Source organism: Uranotaenia lowii, chromosome 1 (assembly GCF_029784155.1).
Source record: "Uranotaenia lowii strain MFRU-FL chromosome 1, ASM2978415v1, whole genome shotgun sequence".
Classification (NCBI taxonomy): domain Eukaryota; kingdom Metazoa; phylum Arthropoda; class Insecta; order Diptera; family Culicidae; genus Uranotaenia; species Uranotaenia lowii.
Genome location: NC_073691.1, coordinates 50,177,850 through 50,184,401, shown reverse-complemented (window position 1 = coordinate 50,184,401; position 6,552 = coordinate 50,177,850).

Sequence of the window (6,552 nt, the reverse complement as noted above, 5' to 3'; positions counted from 1 at the left end):
TGCGAAATAAGAATAGCACCACTTGAGTTTTTCAACAAAAACAAGATTATTTTTAAAAAATTACTGTGCAAAAGTGAATAATAATGCCTCTACGAGTTATTTGAATAGATAACTGCATTTTAAGGAGTTTTCCAGAATTCCAGCTGTTTTCAAAAGTATTAAAAGGGGATTTTGAGAGATACTCCTCTAGCGTTAAGGAACTTGATATTTGAGCTGTAATTCATTACCAAACTTCTTACTTTCTTCATTAAATTGACATGAAATGATGAAACAAACATTCGGGATTAATTTAGAATCAGAAAAACATAGGTTGGAAATTAAAAACCTTGATTTTGTTAAGTAAACTACACTTTTCCCAGTTTCCAGTCGTAGATGGCAGCACTATCTTGCAGTTGAAACCAAATTTAGTATGTATGTATTGTATGTATTGTATCCACCTTGAGTTTACGGCAGCACCGCGGTTGTGGCAAAGAAAATAACTCACGCGTCTATCTTGGCTACCTTGCAAAATAGTCGTAACCCCTCTATGAGACTTACAAGGGAATAGAGTCGTAAGCAGAGGCACTTACGGTATCCAGGGTTAAAAGGTAAAAGTCTCGAGAGGCTATAACCATAACGTTGACTTATCAAGACAGCATGCAAATTATAATCCCGCCCTCAAGGCTTCCGAAAAAAGAGTGCGTCCTTATTTTACAAAAAATAAAAAAAAAACTAGTTTTTCCTCAACCATGCCAAATTCCCTTGACATAAATTGAGGAACTTCCTGTATTCGAAACGGGAACTAGCATACACGGTAACCGCTCCTTTTGTAAAACGAGAATACCAAGATGCCCCTACCCTTGTCGTAAAAATATATAAATGGTTAAATGAAAAAAGTGAGTCATACGATATGATATGGAATAATACAATATAACAAAGTACAATTTAATAAAATATAACATAATATAGAAGAATATAATACAATAATACAATTGATACAATATAAAATAAAATTTTAAGGCATGATGGTATGGTTAAAAATGAAATTCAAGGAAAGTTTATATCAGCTGAAAAAACTATACAGATAAATAATAAATGAAAATGTGTCGGTATGTAAACATGTTGAAGAAAAAAAAACGGCAACAATCCTATTGGACCCCTTTAAGAAGATCTATGATTATTTTGAGATGATTAATCAAGCTAAGATAGTTTATTGATGATTGGTGATGATAAACTGTTAACTATATAGTTAATTTTTATTTTTCAGATATCAAATAAGTTTAAAATCCATCAAAATATATGATATCTGAAAATATTTCCAAGCTGATAAAGGAACTTTATTTTAGAACTGCGTTCATCTTGAGAAAAAAAAGAAAAAATAGTGTTACCTGAAAAGTGAATATGAATACAACACTTTAATTAAACAAAATTTCAAGCTGAACTGCTTTCGCAAGTTTTTCTCCTTCTGCAATTTTAATAAAATATCATTTCAATTGTATTAAGAATTGAAAGATCTTGCCAGATAACCTGAAAAAAACGCCGCAGTTTCATTATTCCTTATTTTAAATCTCACAGAGGAGTCCATTATACCGTTTTGTTAAAAGATTTAATAACTGGGAGATTCTATTCACTTATCGCTTTCATGTATTTTAATTAAACATCGATTAAATTAAGTTTTATAGAGAGATATTCTGGGGCAAAGGGATATGCAAACAATGAAGTTGATATTCGGATTTATAAAGAGTGCTGGCTTAAAATTATGAAATAAATCAAAATCTTTCAAACGAATACCTGGAAAACTCACGAAAAAGGACAGAATGTACACTAGACTAGTTCACTTTTCGGCTTTTTTAGCAGATCAAAGCCGGACTCATATGGGTTGTTCCTCATGCATTTTCAAGTATTTCTGACAAATTTGAGATCTATTGAACTAATTTCTGTTCTGCGCAATGAGTTTTTGTGAAAAAAGTCAATTTTTCTTGAAAATTTTCTTATAAGAGTTCTAGCAAGCCCCTTTTAACATAAAATGATAATTTAAGGATGTATGGTGGTTGATATTATTAGCATTTCAAAGGATCTGTTTTAGATAACCGTTCAAAACAAACCGAAAAAATTTAAAAAATCATAAACTACCAACTTGAATAGAAATTTTACTTACAAGTTGAATGTTAAAAATCTACAGTAAATTAGAAAAAAATATTTTTCGCAAAAGCTCTTCTTGTAAAGCTAGCCCTTTTTATTTCCTTTCTTTTGATGTAATAAACATACAAATTGGATATATAGCGGTCAAGTTATTTACAGATGTTTGCAACAAATTTGAATTGATAAAATATTTTTCATTCAAGTTTCCTCCTCACCAACTTGTGCACAAGCAAAAATATTTTATTCAATCTAGTACCCCAAGACTGGGCCAGGAGTAAAAAAAGCGCGCGCTTTGATCAAGTTGTATGCAAGTTTTCTTGATGCCACGTTTTTCAGGTTGCATGAAGCTAAAACTTGAATAGGAACATAATTATGATTTAAAAACTGATGCATTAATATTTGAATAACTTTACTCCTATTCTTGCGATAATTAAACTTTATACATCAAATGATTGATAATAAACAGGGCTACATTAACAAGAAAAGATTTTGAAAGAAATATTTTTTTCGGATTTACTGTAGATTTTAGACTTTCAACTTGTAAGTAAAATCTCTGTACAAGTTGGTAGTTTATGATTTTTTAAATTTTTTCTGTTTGTTTTGAACGATTATCTAAAACAGATCCATAAAACAGCTAACAATATCAACCACCATGCATTCTAAAATTATCATTTAATATCAACAGGGACTTTCTAGAACTCTTATAAGAAAATTTTCAAGAAAAATGGACTTTTTTCACAAAAACTCATTGCGCAGAACAGAAATTAGTTCAATAGATCTCAAATTTGGCAGAAATATTTACTTGAAAATGCATGAGGAACAATCCATATGAGTCCGGCTTTGATTTGCGAAAAAAGCCGAAAAGTGAACTAGTCTAATGTACACGAAGACGGAATACTCGGAAACTGAAGGAATACCGTGGAATATCCTCGAGCAACAAATGAAAAACATATAACTCAAAGTTAATCAGTAATATTTTTATAAATAATAAAAATTTAGTTTGTATAAAGTCTTTGGCTTAAAATTATCCTGAATCAAGAGCCTTTAATGTATGTACATATTTTGTCAATAAAGGAAGAAAAAAAGTTTTATAGAGATAAGTTAAAAGGCCTGGAATAAACAACTGTAAATATTAAAAAAAAAACAAAACTTTATCATTTAATTCATGAAAAACTGAAATATGTATGAATTTTTAGTTCGATGTTCATATGTATGAGCATATAAAAAGCATATAGTAACATGTAATATAGTAATATGGATCAGCAATAATCTGTACGCCCAGCAAACATTTTTGTAGGTATATTTCTCAACAAACTTTGCTATACGTTTCATATGCGATAAGTGTTGTAAAAATTGGACGATATAGGGTTAGTTGCCCTACTTTGGACCCTTTAAGCGGTGGTTTTTAAATAATCATGATTTTCTCAAAAATGGACGGGAATTTTATATCCTTTAGGAAATTCATTTATAATTCATGATTTTATCTGAAAGTTTCAATGAAAATTTTCAACATAGGTTACGCCGTTATTGAGAGATTTGCAAAGATATGGATGATCCAAAGTTCCAACATTGAACCTACTGTTCCTATTTTGGTACTGGACCGGTTCCTTTTAATGGACTTAGTACTAAAATTCATATTAAAGTATGATTTTTCGAAAATAAATAAACAAATTCATTGAAAATATAATCTTCAATAAATTTTTATCATAAAAAAGTAAAAAAAACTAAAATTTCTGTTATGAATATCACAAACACTTTCATTCCCCGTCAACTCTATCAGCAGAACAATTGCTGAAACTTGTTTGTGTCTACTTACTTGTAGTTTATATCCGTAAAGCTGGCAAGAACTGTTAGGAATATTCAATATTGGTTCAGAACTATGCCATAATAAAAAAAATCGCACCTTTGTTGATTCGTTGGTGTTGATACAAAGTTTTGGTGATGTTAGGTCTAAACATGGAACATCAAAGTCGATAGTTTCCTATATTTGGACCCTTTGCAAATTTTCCGAGTTTTCCAGTGATTTTCATGAATTTTAGGAAAAATAGGTAGGATGGTTCTTATTCATCACAATGAAAGTAATTTTCTTTTAATTTTTGGCTTGGACAGTAAAAAACCGTGAGTTTTCCTTAAACACTCTTATTTCTTAAAACGCTCCCCACTAAATGAGCTGTCTGATTTACTACTGATGAGGAGGTACATTTTCAAAAACGTTGAAAATTTTATCAGAAAGACTTTTAATGTCAAAAAACGGTATGGTAGGGTTCTCTCATTGGGCAGTTTAACCAAATGGCCCTCTGATTTTTTGAAACTTGTTTTTTTTTTTTTTTTTTTTTTTTTTTTTTTGTTTATTTGTTGACTAAGTGGTATTTACATTATTTTGAAGTAAACCTAGGTAAAATTCCAATTCATTTACATCTATTGTAATTGTACTGTTACTTTTGCTAACAAAGTCCAAATATTTCGCCACTAACTCCAGAACTCGTATTCTACTACTGAGTCTCAGTCTTGGCAGCACTGGTTGCAAGATATCGTTGAATGAAAGACGTCGCTGCCCTGTGATCCTCGTTATTTTTTGTTTCAGTTTTCTCCATCCAGCATCGACACGCGGACACTCAGAAAATTTATGCTGAATTGTTTCTGTCGCAGCTCTACAGAAGTCGCACATGTCGTCGTTTACTCTCTGCATTCGGTAGGAAAGCTGTTTATGAGCTGTTTTCTCGTTTATAAAGATGAACAGCTGTTGTTTGTGCAACGGAGAGAGTTGGCGAGAAGCTATACTTCGCCATATGCGAGACCAGTTGACAGTTGGACTGTTTGTTTCTACTTTTGGTCGGTCTGTGTTTTGCAACATCCACTGCAGTATAGTTGCCGATGTAGGACCCCTAAGAATATTGTCGGGTAACTGCCTTGACACTTGGATTACAGTTTTCAAACAAACTAGATCGGCAGGAATACTTGGAATGTTGTTAGTATTCAGAAAAGTGCTGTAGAATGGCATAGCACTAATGTCCTGTCTGTGGCGATTTGTCAAAAGTGTCTTGCACTTTGTACCTGGGAGCTGTAGTTTCAAACCACCGTCTTCAATGTTTCTCGCTAGCTGCTGGATGGGGACTCGAGTTGGGTGCCCTTTCCATATGAATGATCCCATCAGGCTCGTTAATTTGGAAATGTGAACACAGTAAGGAGGCAAAATTGCCGACATGTACCAGATCTTTGAACTAACGAAAGTGTTTAAAAGCGTCACTTTTTGGTGTATCGTGAGCTGCCTCATTGTGTGGAGCCAAAGATGCTGACCAAACTTTGCAACTATCGAGTCCCAGTTTATGTGGATCATGGTTCGTATTGAGTTGGCAAATACAACTCCTAATACTTTGATTGAGTTTTCAGTTTTCAACCAATTTACGTTGATTCTGTTTCCATCTATGAAACCTACATCGATTGAGGTAGTTTTCTGAGTGTTCAATTCTGCACCAGATACCCTACCGAATGCGTCGAACAGCTGTTTGATTGCGTCAATTTCGTCTGCGCTGGTTACAATCACACTAATATCATCGGCATAGGCAACGACCAAGTTTCTTCCGCAAACACGTTCAAGTTCTCGGAGCAGCGGATGCAGGTATAGCACAAATAAGTGCATCGAGAGAGGATCTCCTTGTCGCACGGATCGATTTATTGGGAATGATGCAGAGAGATGTCCGTTGATCAGTAGTCGTGATTTCGATCGATCAGCAATACAGGTCAGCAGTTCGACAAGATCCCGATTTAACCCGAGAGAGCACATGGTACGAAACAAGTATGAGTAGTCTACACAGTCGAAGGCACTTTTTAGATCGAACGAGATCATTTTCCCGTGTTGTCGTGTAGTGTTCAAATACGCAATTCGGTCTTTTAGTGAGAGTGTAGCTTGAAAAATGTTGTGGTCTCCGTTTGAGCATTTTTGAGATGCAGTCAAGATATTATGTGCTCTGAGAACACAATCCAGTCTCTTTTTTAGCACTCGCGATAGCAGTTTGTAATCGTAGTTGAGCATGGATAGAGGCCTGTATGATTGAACTGTGTTGTTTGTATCACGTTTTTTAACCAAAACAATAACACCTTCCACGAATTCTTCTGGAATGTTTTTGGCAAGGGCTTCATTCAAAACAAGGTTTAACTCACGGTGTATTATGTCGAAACAGCACAAATAAAACTCTTTAGGAATTCCGTCTGGTCCAGGACATTTCCTGGATTGGCTTGTCTTTATAGCGGAATATATCTCGGAGGTAACAATTTCATTCATACAGGCCTGATTGGTTTCATCACTATCTGGAATAATCTGATCACATCGGAATACAGTTTTTTCAACAAAATTCACTTCACTTTGCTCATACAAATTCGAAAAGTGTCGTACCATAGGCTGTCGGATTCCTACGGCCTCATTCATCATTT